Below are 18,046 nucleotides of genomic sequence, written 5' to 3' on the forward strand. Positions count from 1 at the left end.
CTGGTTCTGGCTACTGCACCCAGGCATTAGCTGAGAAATGAGGCTCTGTAGCAGCCCTGAGAGGTCACATCCACAGCTGCAGTGGGGTGAGAGTGGGGATAGAAATTTGGGCTGGTCACATCTGCTTGGATGCATTTCAGAGCAGTGCAGGAATGTTCTGACAACCTTTGCTGGTTAATTGCCTTCATGGGCAAAGGTGAGAAGGCAGGTGTGAGATTTGCCACTGCTGTGCGGGCAGGGTAGCTGGAACTGGAAGTGAACCATCAGGTCCTATCCATCTTCTGGGTAAAGCAAAATCCATTCCTCATGGCCATTTTCTGCTTTTTTTTTTTTCTCCAGTCTTGTTTTTCAAGCCCCATGCAAACGTGCTTCCAACCTTCTGCAAAGGAGACTATTCCCACTGCTCATAAATCTCCTATCAGGAAGCTGTTTCCAAGATGAAAGCTTAAATGTTTCCCCTCTCTGGTTTCATGCCCCAGCTCCCAATTCCCTCCCTGCCATAATCACCACATCTCAGCCTCCTCCCAGCAGCTGACTCTTCATGTGGAGACACAATGGGATCTCCATACCCCACACCAAGACTCTGCAAGCCACTGTGCCACATCTGCCCCGAGAAGAGCTGGGCTGGAACACTTTGGAAATGAGATTTGCTCCTCAAGAGCTTGTAAAAGGCTGAGCCAGGCTTTGGGCAGGCAGCTGGGTAATGGTGTTTAGAAAAAAAATAGCTCTTGCCATATCTCTGGTTAGTTTGAGCTGCTCTGAGCTCTGACTTAGTGTTTGGCCTGTGGATGGAGTAGTTTAAGGTCATTATCTGGGCAAGGCTTGTGTGGTTTTGGGACAAACTGGAAGTTTAGGGTCTGTTTTGGGTGTTGTAGCACTTATGGGAGGGGTGAGTGTTCCTGAAACTGCCATACCAACCCGTGGTGGCCATCCCTGGGATCTGCAGAGCCAACCTGGGGGGTGGGCAGGGACTTCCAAGGAGGGTGGGAGCGAGGGAAGGCAACGTGCAGGATGTCTGGGAGTGGTGGGAACACTGCAGGATCCTGAGTCTCTTGGCTGAGCCACTCAGCCTTTTGTTAGGAGAGCTTGGAGGAGACCCCAGGTCTTTTCATCAGACCCTAAATTAAGATGAAGCCAAAGCACCAGTCATGGGAGAGGCTGATTTCTTGGCAGAGGTTTCTCTACATGAAAGAAGAGGAAGGATGTGGCTTTCCCCAGCACCCCTGGGCACGGGGATGGTGGAAGGTCCCAGTTCTCCCATTTTGGGAGTTCCTGGGGACTTTTCACATCAGCCATCAACCCATGGCTCTCCAGCCTCCATCACCCCTAATCCTGCTCTTACCTGAGCCATTCTGGAGCAGCTCCTTGGCTGGGGAGGGGACATTTTCCTGAGAGGGACCCTTCCCCTGTCACCTGAGGTCACTTTTCCACACAGGCTGCCTGACACCCCCTGGGTTTATCCTCTGTAGGGACCTCAGGGAAGCTGAGGATCTGGGCAGGAAAGGTTCTTCAGCATCCTCTGATGCCCTGTGCCACTGGGTAAAGTCTTTTGTATGCTTTTTTTATTTTATTTTTTTTTTTTTTAACATGAAAAAGCAACACCAAGTTTTCCTCCTGACATTTAAGTCAGTCAGTAAGTGACAAAACGAATAAACATTCCTGTTCAGCTGAGACAAAGGCTCCAAGATCCTGCAGCAACTCAAATGTTTCATCATTTCCGAAGCGAAGTGTTGCGGTTAGAAAAAAAAATAAAATACAAGAACAACCAAAAACCCTACGTGTTTCAATGTTTTTCTAATTATTTTCTCCACTTTGGCTGAGCTATTAAGTCAAATTTTGGCCTCGCTTCACAAATAGTTTTGGAACCTTCCAAAACTTCTATTTTGGTGACTTTTCCTGTCATTGATGAAGAACAGTTCGATCTCTGCCCTGCTGGCCAGCGTGGGGCCTCTTCCCATGGCCCTCTGGATGCTTTCCTCAGTTTTGCTGCTGGGACCTGTTCTGGCACCCCAAAACCCAGGCTGGGGCTGCCTCTCCCCTTTCCCATGCTGGGTTTATGTCCAAATGCACGTGTTGGACTTTGTGATGTGCTCAGGCCACGAGCCTCTTGCTCACCTGCATCTCTTTTCCCTACAGATGGAGCCTTGGTGCCCCACAGGAGATTTTTGGGAAGGCTGATCCCGTGCTAATCTTTGCTCCCAGTGTCATACCTGGCCTGATCTTCCATGCCCAGTTCCTCCCAGTTGCTGGCACACACACACCATGTTTGTTGGATTCCAGGTGAGCAATTGTTTTTCTCCCCCAAAACCTGGCTGCTCCCAGCAGGTTGGCTCTGGAGGGATGCTGGGGAGCTTGCAACCCAAGGAACAGCAAAGGAGCCAGGATCTGGCTCCTATGGATTGCCAGGAAGCTGAACAGGAGCCAGCAGTGTGCCCAGGTGGCCAAGAAGGCCAATGGCATCCTGGGCTGGCTCAGGAACAGCGTGGCCAGCAGGTCCAGGGAAGGGATTCTGCCCCTGTGCTCAGCCCTGGTGAGGCCACAGCTTGAGTCCTGTGTCCAGTTCTGGGCCCCTCAGCTCAGGAAGGAGATTGAGGTGCTGGAGCAGGTCCAGAGAAGAGCAAGGAGGCTGTGAAGGGATCCAGCAGAATTCCTGTGAGGAAGGGCTGAGGGAGCTGGGGGTGTTGAGGCTGGAGAAGAGGAGGCTCAGGGGAGACCTCATCACTCTCTACAATCTTCACTGCTGCCTCTGTTTGTCCTCACGCCTGCTCTGCCTGCATGACTCAGAGGAACAGCATCTGTTGATTTTTAGGGTCACAGATGGCTTTGTTTAGCTTGGTAATTGTGATAGCATGGCCTGTGAGTGACACAGGGCTGCATTCTCTGATGGGTACTGAGGCTCAGGAGGAAGAGACTAAAGCAGGGGCTTCTCTTGGTCAGTTTTGGACCCCCTCAGCCATGGTTCTCTCTGTTCAGTGGCTCCAGGGCTTGTGAAGAGGTGTTAGAGCCCTGCTCCTCAGGAGGAAGGCTCTGCAGCTTTTCAGAGCTCCCTTGTGGTACATTTTGGGGCCAGTTGTTTCTTAGCATCCTTTTTGTGTCCTTTTGCACACCTTTTTTTCTCCCTAAGGAACCTGAAGGAAGGAGCTGCTTTGAATTGCCTCTCTCCTGATCCTTCTACCCATGAGTTGGTTGTTGAGCTGTAACTTCAGGACATGCAGGTACTGCTAAATGTGAGCAGGGAGGGGCACTGATTTCCTTCACGCACTAAGTCCTCATCAGCATCCTACTTGAAATATGGATTTACAGAAAAAAACCACCTGCAATTTCATTTATTTTTTGAAAAATAAAATCTCAGACACAAGGAAAGGCTTTGAAAAAAAAAACAAACTGATTTTTTGCAAATTAGGGTAGAGGTATTTTTTTTTTTCTTCTTTTTCTTCCTGACTAAAAGGGAGTGAGGACTTGATGCAATACCATCTAAACTTGGAGCAGTTAGGGAAGTTTTGCAAAGTTAGGACCATCCCCAGTTTTCCCCTGCCTCTCAGTGATGGTGGTGCCAGTTTTTCATCCTCTCTTTGTTCTGTAAAACTCATTATATGCCTTTAAAAAACAAGAATTGGAGGCAGTTGGCCTTGCCTGCCTCGAGTGAAAAATACTCCTGAGTGTGTCCAGGGCCTGGCCCAGCTGCTGGGAGTCCTCTTTGAGGGATTTGTAGCCAGATGGTTTCATTTCTGTGCCCAATGTACCTGTGCTGCTCCAGGCTGCTCAGAAGTGTCTTGGAAAGGTGACAGTGACCCAAGGACTGCAGTGTCCCCATGTTGGTCTCTCACAGCTCAGCTGCAGAGCACGTGCTTGGCTGATACCACTGGAACTTCAAGGCCAGCTCAAGCTTTTTGTGAAAAAGCAACAGCTGTCCCGTGCAAATGGGTGGGAAAAGTGACAAAGGAACAGGCAGTGTTGTCCCCAGAAAGTTTTATGGCTTCTGAGATGGAAAGCATCACTTCACTTTTCCTTCCCCCAGCACAAAGGAGAGAGCATGGCCCAGCTTTGGTTTAGCAGCCCTAATAAATATCACATGTGAGCTTTAGGGTGCTTACACAGGACAAACCATCCCTTCTGGCCTTTTGCTGCACTTGAGCAGCTGCTGGCAGCTCTGCTCTTGGTGTTGGAGGGTGAAGGAATAGCAGGAGTGAGAGCAGCCATTAGATTTTGATTTTTATTTTTTTTTCCAAGTAGACCTTGGCAATCCTTGTGGTGTGAAAAGTCCAGAAGAGAGCAAATGGGCTTTGGCTGGGGTCTTGGAGCCTGAACGTGAGCTGCACCACCAGAACTCAGTGTACTGGGAGGGAAGTGAGGTGGCTGAAATGTTTGCAATGAGAGCTGACACTCCTCTTCCTGAACTGGAAAACTTCCTGCCCATTTGTTTGTCCCCCTCCTCTGCCCCCACCTCCTTTCTCAGCAGGGACATTTGCTTTCTATGACATGGGATTGCATCTGCATACATCTGCATGTGTGTTCCCCCCTCTGCTAACCACAGCTGAATCCTCTTGCTAATTTCAGCAGCTTTTGGCAGAGAGGAATATCTCCAGGGCACTGAATCCTTGCCAGTTTCATAGAGGGGGGTGGTTTGGTTTAGCACCCAAATTTGTGTCCCCTCTAAGGGAGGTTTGGGGGTGGCTGCTGACTGAAGAGTGGGAGCTCAGTGGGCACATACAGCTCCAAAACCACCTGAAGCATCCCCCAGGATCTGTGGGGCAAGGTGAGAGGCAGATATAGGGTGAGGGGGGAGATGCAGGAGGTACCTGTGGGGAGTATTTGTGTTGGGGAGCTGTGTGGACGTGTGAGATCTGGAATTACTGCAGCACTGGGGCTGTGCTGGGTAAGGGACAGAGCTGGGATTATTGGTGTGTGAGGGGACCTGTAGGATGTTGGTTCTGGATTGCCAGGAAGCTGAACAGGAGCCAGCAGTGTGCCCAGGTGGCCAAGAAGGCCAATGGCATCCTGGGCTGGCTCAGGAACAGCGTGGCCAGCAGGTCCAGGGAAGGGATTCTGCCCCTGTGCTCAGCCCTGGTGAGGCCACAGCTTGAGTCCTGTGTCCAGTTCTGGGCCCCTCAGCTCAGGAAGGAGCTTGAGGTGCTGGAGCAGGTCCAGAGAAGAGCAAGGAGGCTGTGAAGGGATCCAGCAGAATTCCTGTGAGGAAGGGCTGAGGGAGCTGGGGGTGTTGAGGCTGGAGAAGAGGAGGCTCAGGGGAGACCTCATCACTCTCTGCAACTCCCTGAAAGGAGGTTGGAGCCAGGGGGGGGTTGGGCTCTTTTCCCAGGCAACTCTCAGCAAGACAAGAGGGCAGGGTCTCAAGTTGTGCCAGGGGAGGTTTAGGTTGGAGATGAGAAAGAATTTCTTTCTGGAGAGGGTGATCAGGCATTGGAATGGGCTGCCCAGGGAAGTAGTGGATTCTCCGTGTCTGGAGATCTTTCCAAAGAGCCTGGATGTGGCACTGAGTGCCATGGGCTGGGAACTGCAGGAGTAGTGGACCAAGGGTTGGAGTTGCTGATCTCAGAGGTCCCTTCCAACCCAGATGATTCTATGATAAGGGCTTTTTCTACCCCCAGCACAGCAGAGTCTTCTAATCCCTGACTGGTTTGAGTGGCAAGGGACCTTAAAGCTCATCCAGTGCACATCAGGGAACACCTCCCACCAGCCCAGGCTGCTCCAAACCCCATCCAACCTGGGCTGAGACACTGCCAGGGATGGGGCAGCCACAGCTTCTCTGGGCAACCTGGGCCAGCCTCAGAGCAAAAAATTTAAACATAAAAGGAGAAAAATGTAAAAACTAAAAAATCCCCACATACATTTATCTCATGGTATCTGCTTTTGGTCACTGAAAATGACCCTGGACATCTCAAACCAGCCCCTGCACAACAAAGCAGCAGAGGGCAGGCTCAGTGTTAAAACATGCAGGGATATAACCTGACTTTAAACAATTCCCCTAAAGTGAGTCAGGACTGGGTCACCAGAGCCCATTCCTGCTGTCTCTGACCCAGGATTGCTGATGCCAGCCCTCCAGCAGTGCAAGTCTGCCCAGCCATGAAGTTGTTCTTCCATCCATCCATTCCAATTTAAGAGCAGGTGAAGCCTTTTCCATAGTTTAAGGCATGGGATTCCCTTTCCTCCTTAAGGTAGGATCATAGTCCTACAAGCAGGACTGAAAAGCTCCTTCCATCTGTTTCTCCCCACAAAGCTCTGGGTTTTCCCCCTCCATTCTCCAGCTCCTCGAGGTGTTCTGCACCAGGCAGCATTTCCTGGAGACTCTGCAGCTGCTTTTTCTGCTGCATCTCTGCAAGTCATCAATATTCATGTGCTTCATCGGCAGAGCCTCTGAAGGGCTCTGGAAATCCGGAGCGGGATCCAAAGCTGGAAAATCTTTCCTGTTTGGGGTGAGGGAGCAGCGGGCTTTGTGTTTGCCACGAGAGGGGGTTATGAGCCTGCGAGAGCCCTGGAGGAGTGGGTGCTGTGGGGGGTGCTGGGTGCCCTGACTGGTCCTGGTTGGGATGGTCACCAGCTGCACCCAGCAGCAGCTTTGGGTGCTTGCTGGGCTCACCCTGCCTGCAGCTTTGCCCTGGGACTGGGCTGCAGAAGGTGCCTTTATCTCCCTCTGCAGACTTTGCTGCAGCTTCATCCCATTTTTCTGTGAAGGAGGGATTAAGATGTGATAAGGCCTGGGAAGTGCTGCTGATGGGTGGGGAAATGGGAAGGTGTTTAGCAGGGGTTGGGGCACCTGCTGCAAGGCAAAGGGTGAGACAGAAGCAGGTTTGGCAGAGAGGAGCTCAGTCTTTGTTTGCCCACAAGGTTTTGCTCCCAGATGTGGGAGAGCTGAAGCAGAAGGTGGTTTTCCTGACTGCAATCTGGTAAGAAATGCTTCACATACCCTCCCTCCTCCTCTGGGCTGGTCAAGCTTCACTTTCCTCCTAATATATTTTCCCAGGAGCTGCCTCCACTGCCCTGTACCATCCTTTGCACTGATGCAACTGTTTCTGTTGCATCACATCAGTTTGAGGAACTGATCTGCCTGATAATATTGATTTTTTTTTTTCCCTTCACTTTCCCACGGCAGGAATATTCCCTTTGCAGGCATTGCTCAAGCATGCTGTGTTCTGGAGGCTGAGCTCATGTACCTGCAGTCAGTAGAACTGAAACTAAATTCTCCTAGTGAATTCTCTTGTACCTTTCTCTGCTGTTAAACCCTAATTTCTTCTGCCAGGTGAGCTCCAAGTCATTGAAGTGGATACATGTTCAAAGAGTGGAGAGAAGTTGTTTGGTTTCAGCTCCAGTACAGAGTGGGAATTGAGAAGCTTGGGTTGTTGTTTGGTTTTTTTTTCCTGTTTTATGTGTTTTCTCTGTTGCTTTTTCCCCACTATTCTGCAGCCTTCATTCCCACATGCAAAGACTTGAAGGCTTGAGCCAGGGCTTGGGTGTTTGAATATCTTCCTGTTGAGGTGAGATAAAGAACAGAGAAAAGGACACTCATTAGGAAACCCTCTTCTTTCTTTGAGAGAAGAAGAACCCTCTTCTTTCTTTAACTTTCTTTAACTTTCTTTAACTTTCTTTAACTTTCTTTAACTTAATTTTCCTTAATTTGTGGACTTCAGATTTTGGACTCCCTTTTGCAGTTTCCTTTGGTATACATAATGCCTTCTCTCTGCCTTTGTGAGCCCAAAGATCTTTTCAGCCACCAAACCACCTGGGTTTGGGCTTCAGTGGGATCAAAAGCCAGCCTAGCCCACGAGCCTCTCATTCTCCAAATGTTCCCATTTAGTCTCCCAATTCTAGTTTTAGTCAAAGCTCTGGTTTGCCCCTTCTCTGTGCTGCAGCCTCTGTGTTCTTTTGGCTCCTGTGTTAATTTGGTTTCCTCATGCTCCAGAACCCAGGTTGCCACCCAACAATGTCCCTGGCCCTGCAGTTCTTGCTGCAGCAGGGTCCTGGTCTCATCTGGGATGTCACTAATGTGACATTTACCCTCCCCACTCGTGGCATTTTCCTCAGGATTTGAATCTTTGGGAAGGGGAGAGGCTCTGGGGCTGTGCAGTCAGGCTGGGTCCATGCTGTGCCATTGCAGCATTTGCAGTTGAATTCTGTGAAGGCTCCTCTGTGGCCTGTCTGCTGCAGAGACATGAATAACAGTCCCCAGTCCCCATCCATCAAACATAATTAGGTCCATTTCCTAACGAGCCCTTCGACTGCTCAAGTGGGAGCTGAGAGGAAGATGGAGCACCCTGGAGCCTTCCAAGAAAGAGAAGAACCATGAGCCATGAACTTGCAGCAAGCTGGGGCTGGCCCCAGGGTGGGATCTCAGTTCCTGGATGCACAAACACCAGGAGCACAGATTTCTGCTCAAAAAGGAGAAAAGCCCCAAGTGATGAAAACTTTAAGGGGTTCAAGATGAAACCAGGTACTCACTGAGGCTTTGTGCTCTTCTGTACCAGTGTGGTCCTGACAAGTGACTGGATCCATGGCCCCTACAAACTGGGACATCCCAGGCAAATCTTAAATGTTTTTCCCTGAAGTGTCTATGGTTTGTTTTTCCTGAGAAAGGATTTGGTTTTTAGAAGATATCAGTTAAAACTGAATCTGAAACTGTTCTGGAGAGGGTGTTGGTTGGATGAATCTTTTGTTTCATTTATTTTATTAGTTTTTGTTGGTTTTCACATTGTTGATGCATCCATTAGGCCACATACCAAGGAAGCTGGGGAGGGGTTAGACTAAAGCAGCTCTGTCATTTGAAATGTCCATTTATACAAGGACTTTTTTTTTTTTTTTCCCAAAGATTGCAATTACAGCATGTTCCAGTTGACCTGGTAAGTTGTCCTTCACTCTCTGATTTAGTACTTAGGCAAAAGTGTCCTGAATTTGACTTTTCTTGTGATTTGAGGTTTGGGGAGCTGGTTTGGCTTTGTTTGTTAGAGATGTTGAAACATTTTGCAGGGTGATGATTCTGTCACTTCAGGAGTTGGCAGCTCAGGACTGTTGGGGTCTCTGCACATTCTCCACGTGTGCCTCAGATCTCATGTTTTTCAGTTCTTGTTCATCACCTCTCAACGAAGACTCTTACCCTAACACACAAACCCTGCTACCATTGAGCAGGTCCCTGCAGGCTGTGTTCAATCCACCCTTTTTGGAATAATTTTTCAGCATGGAAGCTGAATTGAATTGTTTTTGGCCAGCTTAGCTTGCTCAAATGGGTTGGCAGAGGGTGTGATGGGTGCCCAGCCAAGAGAGCAGGGCTGGGACAGCCAGCAGCTCCCCTGCTTCAAGCTTCCATGGAAGGGATGTAGCTGCTTGGAGCAACCTGATTTGACCCAAAGGAGCCTGTGCCATGCATGGCTTCAGGACCAAGGGGTCCTGGTCCTCCAGGTGTTGGGTTGTCTTTTTTTTTTTATTCTCAGGACAACATATTAGTGAGCCTGACTTTCTTCTTTGGCTTTGCTGTCTGGGACTCTGGCTGGCAAGCATAAGGAACAAGGGCTGGGGTTTGTAATTCCTGGCACAGAAACAGCATTAATGGATTTGTTCAGTTCCCTTTTATCAGCTTTTCCAGCCTGCCTCTTATCTCATTACTTTGGGGAGGACTTCGATGGGATTAACCGAAGGCAAAGGCCTGATAAATGGAGATAGAAACCTGGGAGCTGGGGCAGATCAGTCCTGGCCCATCATGAAGCCTTGTGGAGAGCTTGCAGGGCTGACTAATGGCCCCCCAGCTGCCATGGGATGGTGGTGGGCTCAGGGACTCAGGAGGAATGTGTCAGAGCCATCATGAAACCTGTTGGGCTGGGTGAAAGTGGAGCACATGTGAAGGCATCTGGCACTTGGCTTCCTGCAGATCAATCCTGTGCTCCTCTCTCTCTGACTCTGCAGTTTGATGGAGCACTGATGAGCAGCTTGGCTGAAGGAAACTTTCCAGGCTTCACAGCACTGCAGAGGGTTGCTGGTGCCTCCTGCATTTAAAGAAGCCACTTGTGATTCCCCCAGAGCTGAACAGGGATGTGTGGAGTGTGGCAGTCACTGCAGAGAGCTCTGGGTGGAGCTGAGGAAAGAGGCAAACAAACTACTGCTCTTTGGGATGGGAATGAGGATGCAAAGCCTGGAAACTTCTCCAAGCCATCTAACACAACTGTGGTTGCTGAAGGAGTGGAAAAGAGGTTTTGTGGGAGGAGGTTTCTCTGTGTCTAGAGTCATGGCATGAGAGTGACCTTTCTCCTGAAGGCTGGACAGCTTGGTGTCTCCTTATGCATCCTTCTTTTTTTCTTATTCTCATAGGCTGAAGGGCAGTGTGGGAAGGTTCCAGGTAGCCTTGGTGTTGTTTTTCTGGAAGCAGGGAGCAAGTCTGCCTGTCCAGCACATCTTATGGTCTGGAGAATTTTACTTCAGCAGCCTGGTTCTAGCATGGCCCTGGCACAAAACCAAGGTTGTCTTCTCCAGGCAGGAGAGGGCTGTAGGGTCCTTCCTTACAGGGCTGCTCTCTGGCTTTCTTTGCCTGGGTTCCTGAGGCTCCTAGCCTGTAGGAATGGGGAGAGTTGTGTCTTTCCTCCATGCCTGCTGGGATCAGGGTGATGGGGACCTTGTGGTGGATGTGGACACAGTAATTTCCTGTGGTGTTTCTGTGTTCTAGCTGAGCTTTGACACAAACCAAACCAAGAGCTGAGATCCAGCTTCTCCCACTGGCTCCTGGGGCACAGCCCTTGTCACTGTCTTCCTTTAAACCAACTCTTTCATTTCTTCTTTCATTTCATTCACAGCTTGGATGCTATGAAAAGTATCCCAGGACCCTCCAGGGAACCCTTTCTGATGCCAGCTCTGCTGTCCCTCACTCATTCCTTCAGGCTTCTGCTTCCCACGTGTCTCCAGCAAGGACCTGAGAGGAGCTTTCTCTTCACCTGGCATTGGTCACAGACTTTGCTCAGTCTCTTTCTCCTCCCTGCTGTCCCTTCTTTAATTTGCCTTTGCTTATTTTGAATACAAAGCTCCTCCATCACAGTGTTTATAGTTTGCAAAGCCTTGGGACCATTGCTTATTCTCCTACTTAGCTGCCTTGGCTCCCTGTGCCCTTTCAGAGCATCCAGGATGAATTACAGTCCCTGTCCCCAGCTGTCTGCTGCATAGTTCCCAGATCCCAGGAACTCAGTTCCCAGACACTGCCACAGTTCACTCACAAAGTCCTCCTCCCTCTTTCTCATCCCTTCAAATTTTCTTTCTCTGGAGGCAGCACCCAGGTGTCTTTGCATCTCTCAGGTGTAGTTCTGAGCAAGATCTTTGTCATCTGCACAATGCCCAGGACTGGATGAACAGAGTAAATTTGTGTCCTTCCTCCCCCCTCCACTTGATGCTCATCTGAGCATCCCCCACTTGCTTTGGAAGCTCCTGGTATGTGCTGGCACTGGGCTTGTCCCCCTGGCACCAAGTAAATGTCATCAGCTTGCAGGTGACATTTGGATGGATGAAAAGTGGCTTATGCCCCCTTTTTTTTCTGTCAGCTTTTGTCATGGTTTCCCTTTGTTTCTTCCCCAAATATTCCTCTCTGCTCTAGAGCACAAATGCCTGGTTCCCATCTTTGCCAGGGTGAGGTGGCCACATCCCAGCTCTGGTGTCCTCCAGAACCTGGACTGGGCATTATTTGGTTGGTTTTTTTTTCTTTTTTTAGCTAACTGGATCTTCAAGACAGATATTCTATCCAAGCAAGGAAAGTGAAGCCAGTATTTGTGTGCCAGTGGGGACTGAAGAGATTGGAGAGTGAGTGTACAGAGAGCAGAGGACAAGTGGGACAAGGATGTGGGTCTGAGGCTGTCAGAGCAAATCAAGGAGCCTGGTGCCAGGGACACAGAGCCACGTCTTGGGTCACTCAAAGTGCAGTGCAGTGAAGGCCACGGCCACTCTGGGTGCTTTTCCATGGTGGAAATGTTCTCATGCACATCAGAGCCCAGTGCTGCTGCCTCTGCTCACCTCCCATCAGAGGGGACAGCTTGGTCCCTTGTCCTGTCCTCCAGAGACAAGGTCTGGCTTGTCCCATGCCTGCACACGAGGAGTGGGGACAGCAGCAGCAGGAAAAGTGAGCCAGGCCAGCTGAAAATAGCCTGCTTGTCAGAGTTTTCCATGAGACCTTGGAGACTCCTTATCTCCCTGCTGCTGTTCTGGCACAGGAGGAGTTGCAGATGGAGCAGCCTCCAGCAGCAGCTTTACCTCGGTCACCCCGGGGCTTCCTGCTGCCCGGGAGGGACACGAGGCCATTGTCCTGTAGGGTAATGTCTGCTGCAGGGTGCACAGTGGCCTCTGGCTTTGCAGGACTGACTGTGTGCAAGAGAAACCTGGGATGGGGGATATGGGGAAGCCTGGTTGTGGTGGGAGCAGCTTTTGGCAGAGGTTGGGTGTTCATAGAATCATAGAATTGGCTGGGTTGGAAAGGACCTCTGAGATCAGCAACTCCAACCCTTGGTCCACTGCTGCTGCAGTTCCCAGCCCATGGCACTCAGTGCCACATCCAGGCTCTTTGGAAAGATCTCCAGACACGGAGAATCCACTACTTCCCTGGGCAGCCCATTCCAATGCCTGATCACCCTCTCCAGAAAGAAATTCTTTCTAATCTCCAACCTAAACCTCCCCTGGCACAACTTGAGACCCTGCCCTCTTGTCTTGCTGAGAGTTGCCTGGGAAAAGAGCCCAACCCCCCCTGGCTCCAACCTCCTTTCAGGGAGTTGCAGAGAGTGATGAGGTCTCCCCTGAGCCTCCTCTTCTCCAGCCTCAACACCCCCAGCTCCCTCAGCCCTTCCTCACAAGAATTCTGCTGGATCCCTTCACAGCCTCCTTGCTCTTCTCTGGACCTGCTCCAGCACCTCAATCTCCTTCCTGAGCTGAGGGGCCCAGAACTGGACACAAGACTCAAGCTGTGGCCTCACCAGGACTGAGTACAGGGGCAGTGTTCAGACTGGGTGAGCTGTTCCAAAGGTGCCAGCAGTCAGAGGGTGGCCTTGTACCTCTCCTGCTCTCTGGGGCAGTCCCAGCAGCCCTAAGGGCTATGATCCTCCTGAAAAAATTCTTTGGTGTGAGGGTGCTGAGCCCCTGGCCCAGGCTGCCCAGAGAAGCTGTGGCTGCCCCATCCCTGGCAGTGTTGAAGGCCCCAGGTTGGATGGGGCTTGGAGCAGCCTGGGTTGGTGGGAGGTGTCCCTGACCATGGCAGGGGGTTGGAATATTGGATGATCTCCCAGGTGTCTCCCAACCATAGCCATTCTTTGATTCCTTCTCTGCAAAAATAAGTACATTCCTGCTAGGAAGCAGGCAGAGCTGCTGCTTAGCTTGATGGGGGGGTTGATCCTGTTTTCCAGGCTCCTCCTGTGTGAACCAGGGGCTGTGCTCAGGTGTCACCAAGCTGTTGACTTGTTTGCAGCCCCAGGGAAGGTTTGGCAGTGTGACCTCCTGGTGCTTTCCACAAGTGCTTTCCTGACCCTGTCGGGTTTTCTTGTGGCCTTAATGAGACATCTGGGGACAATCAGTTCCCTGGTTTATGATGTGCCTGGCTTTTCTCATTGCACGTGGCACGGTGGGGGCTATGCTGGCTCTCTGGCCACATCTGGGAAGAAGGGAGGGAGGGCAGGAGATGCTGAGTCAAGCTTTGCATCCATCCTTCTCTTTCCTGGTGCCCATTGCTGCCCTGTGCCTGCAGAGTGCAGCTCCAGGCACAATCCCACCCAAGCTCTGCTGGAGATGCAGGAGGGGTCCTGCTCTGCCCTGTTGCTGTCGTGCAAATCCTGAGCTGAAGGCTGAGCACACTTCCCTCCTGCCAGCAGGAGCCTGAAGTTCCCTGGTGTAAGAGATTACAGAGAGGATTAGTTATAAACCTTTGCTGCTGCAGTAAATCATGGTTTCAAAGCACTGCCAACAATGCAGAGAGGAGAGACAGTGCAGAGCAGGGGTTCCCCTGACAGCGGTGCTGACCCCAATTATTTCCAAGTGATAAAACCCTCCACCTGTCCCTGGCCTATCATAAACTACTACATGGTGCTGAAAACCAAGCAGATTAAAGAGAAAATAATGAACATTCTTTTGGTTTTCAGTTCTGGGGTGATGTTTTGGGGTTTTTCTCCGTGACCCCAAGAGTGTAAAAGCTTCCCCAGGAGGTGTGTGCTGACTCTGGCAGCTGAGTGATCTCTGGGAGCAGATCCCTGAGGAGCTGAGGCTCTGGGACTGGCACTAAAATCCAGGAGACCTCCAGAAAGTTTGTGAGGGCTTCCATCCCCAGCAGGGACAAGCTAGAGGGGACCCCTCCATTCTGGGGCTTGAATGATTACTTCAGACAAAGTTGCCATTATTTTGATTTTACACAGGGAGAAACTGGGGCACAGAAGAGTGATGTTCAGTGATCTTTTCTTCCTTGCAGGATTTCTAATAGATTTCTTAGTGTTTAGGGCCAGGTTGGATGAAACCTTGTGCAGCCTCATCTATGGGAGGTGTCCCTGCCCATGCAGGGGGTTTGGATCTTGATGATCCTTAAGGTCCCTTCCAACCCAAAGCATTCAATCATTCTATACTCCTTTCTGCTAGAAGCAAGGATTCCTGGGGCTTCATGTGCTGTTTGGCCCATAGGGTCTTTCTACCCTGACCAGTGTGGATCCTGGAGAGGATACTCATGGTTTCTGATGGGTTTGTAACAAAGGTGAGCTTGTACCTGTGCTAGGAAGAGCCAAAAGCTGATGCTGGGCAGCTAATTAATTGTAATTTTTGAGAATTAGATTTATTCTAGACAAGTTCTAATGATCCAGCACATGTGCAGACCTGCAGAAAATGCTCCAAGAAATCTATTAGAAATCCTGCAAGGAGGAAAAGGCCATTGAACAGTTCCCCTGGGAGTGACAGGGCTTTTTTTGTCTTTTATTTTCTCCTTGTAGTTCACTTAATCAGCTAATGGGTTTTGCTGGCAGGTATTTATCAGCCTGAACATGCTTTCCCTGGGCTTGGAAAAAACAGCATACTCTACTCTTGACTCCAATAAAAAAAAATTAAAAAAAAAATCAGCCCAATATCCCTGAATGAAGTCTGAATATCAATCCTTCTCTTGGCATCTCAGCCAAGGGAGTCATTAGAGAGAGAATGGCAAAAGCAGAAAGCGAAGCCACCCAAGGTTAGAAACAAGCCTGACTACTGCTAGTTTTTATTTCTTTATTTTTAAAGCCAGAAATTTCCTATGTTTAATGAGCTGAGGGGCACAGCATGCAAGCAGCTGGAAGCAAAGCTGCCCCAGCACAGCTCCCTGCAATGTGTGAAGCAGCCCCAGGCTGGTGTGGGAGAGGAGCTGCAGAGCCAGGACCTGGAGTGCAGAGTGACAGTGGCACTGCTGTGTCCCCAGGAGCTGCTACCAGGACCTGGCTCCAGCATATTTTGCTTTATCACCCCCTCAGAAGTAATTTCACTGAAGAAAGAGCAGTTCAGCACCCTGAGAGTGAGTGATTGCTCTTCCTTTGTCTGAGTCCATCCCTGTTACAGAGCTCATCCTCCTCTCCTTTGCACCCTCTTACCCACCCTGGGTTGTTTTACTCGTTTCTCCCTGGTTTATGGTCCTGCAATCTGCTTCCAGTGGAGGCTCCTCTGGATTAACCAAACCTGGGCTTAGGAAAACACCAGTTAAGTGTGGGCTCAGCAAAGCAAAACCTCCAGGAGAGCTTAGGGTGTGATGTTAGATTTATTAGCAAGGAAACAGCCCATAACTTGTGAGATGCTGCTCTCCATCATAAATGCAGTCAGACATTCCTTCCAGCACTGATGGGAATCAAGATTGATGTCCCTGCCTGTCCTTGCTGGTGCTGCCAGCAAGTGCTGGGGTCTTCCCCTTTTTTTCTTTTAATTTTTTAACCTCCATGCAGCCCTTGGGTTCTGAAAATACCTGAAGTGATATTTTACAATGAAGACCTGCTGCTTTGTGACTTTTGGACATCTAGGGACCCTCTCTTGCTCTCTGTATGTGTATGTATGTATATACATATGTATAGATTTCTATTTTATATATATGTGCATGTGTGGGTATAGACTAAAAGGAAATCAGCTCCTATTCTGTTGCACAGGGCTGGGATCTGCACATTCTCCTTTGAGTATTTCATGCCAGATATTAGCTATGACTTATATTTTGAATAAAGAATTTAATTAAATTGGTGTTTGTGAGCTGCTGGGGGGGCTTTGAGCATTGTCTTAGGAAATAAAATGACCTCATTTGTGAGAGTTGCAGGGTGAAGGAAACCAGCTTCCATCCCTGCTGGCTAGGGAGGAATATGTGGAAGAAGATGGCATTTCTGATGGAGAAGAAGGTTTGGTTGGCTTTGCCAGGAAGAGGTAGCTCCAAAGCTCCTGAACTCTCCATGGTGGAAAGCAGAGGGATGCCCTGGACCAGGTACTGACCAGCACGGGGCTGTGCAGACACCTCCAGTGCCCTGGGAGACTTTGACCTTGGGCTTGGTGGTTCAGTTTTGGGGAGAAAAGCATCTCCTACCCAAGGCTCAGTGCAGCAGTGAGAGCTTTTTGATGGCTGGAGTCATCTGAACCATAAAGCAGCTGACAGAGGAAGAGATCTCTTGTGTTTCCAGCCAGCTCAGAGGCATTTGCCCAGGTCCTGGGCTGTTTATGGGCACTGCAGATTCTCATGAGCTGTGCAACTCTTGCCTGTTTGCAGAGCTGGCTGCTTCCCTCTCCTGCATTCTCCTTGCTTGTTGCTTAAAATGTAACATTCTTCCTTTGGTTCTGCCTAGGCACAACCTTTCAGGATGGAAAGAGGTTTGAGGGAAGATTTATCCTCGCTGCTTTGCAAGTGGGAGGAAGTTTCCCAGTCCCAGATTTCCCCAGCACTTCAGAGCCTGGCTGAGAGGCACAGCACCATCACCAAGCTGCTGGAGATTGTGTCGTGTACTGGGCAAAAACCCTTTCCCCTCAAGTGCCAGTCCCATGATCCTGATCTGGGAATAGGTAGGAATGACTGGAACCTAGAGGGACCCCTCTGGAGGTGGTGTTAGTCCTGCAGTAACACCCAGGTCACCACTGCACTGTGTTGCCTGCTTGGGATGGGCATTTGTAGCTGTCCAGGTAGCTCTCAAGCTGACATTTCTGTCCTTCCAACAAAACTGGATTCTCAGGGCAGGGTAAATCACCCCCAGAACTAAGCTCTGGTAATTTACACCTGCAGAGGATCTCTGCTGGTGTCCTGGGAGGTGACAGAAGTGATGCAGACCCTTCCAGCCCTGCTCTGCAGTGATTGCAGTCTGGCTGTAAATAAGAAACAGCCTCCCCAGCACTCCCACTTCCCCTGCCTTTCACAGATCTCTGCATTTTGCACTGGCTTGGGGCTGTTGTGGACTGGGAAACCTTTAGTGATGGGTTATTCAAAACCCTCTGGCTTTCACTGTGAAGTTTCAGTTGTGGTTTGTAGGCCTGGGCTGAGATTATTGCATTTAAATTCAAGGCAGATTTCATTCACTGGTGGGGAAATGAATGTTAGATCCCTGCTTCCCAGCTAGGAAATAAGCCCTGGCTGAACAGATCTGCACAGAGGCCCTGACCCAGGTCACCTGGCTGCTCTTGGGCTGCTCAGATAACAGCTCTGTCCCTTGGCTGGGTGGCTGAGTGCTCCAGAAACCTGCTGAGATGTTGACATTGGAGTCAATAGAGAAGCACAAAAGACTGATGGTAAGGAGAGGTTTGTCCCTTGTGCAAGTAGCCTCTGATTTTGGCAAGGTGATGGTCTAGCTCTCAACAGGGGGAACCACCACCAAGTCCCTTCCTGTCCTCAGGGTCTACATGACCGATGTGAAATGGTTGTCGTGGATAAGGGCTTGGACTCAGGGCTCAGTGTGCAAACCTAATCCTGACCTTGGTTTGCTGTTGAAACTGCTGCAGCCTCGATGTGTGGTGGTGGCTGAGCAAGCCTCAGATCTTGTTTCAACTGAAACAGAAACCTCTGCACAGCCACTGACACCAGATGCTCTCAGCTGGGTTGAAGTCCAAGAGGCTGAGGAAAAGCAGTCTACAA

Source organism: Calypte anna, chromosome 28, assembly GCF_003957555.1.
Source record: "Calypte anna isolate BGI_N300 chromosome 28, bCalAnn1_v1.p, whole genome shotgun sequence".
Lineage (NCBI taxonomy): Eukaryota > Metazoa > Chordata > Aves > Apodiformes > Trochilidae > Calypte > Calypte anna.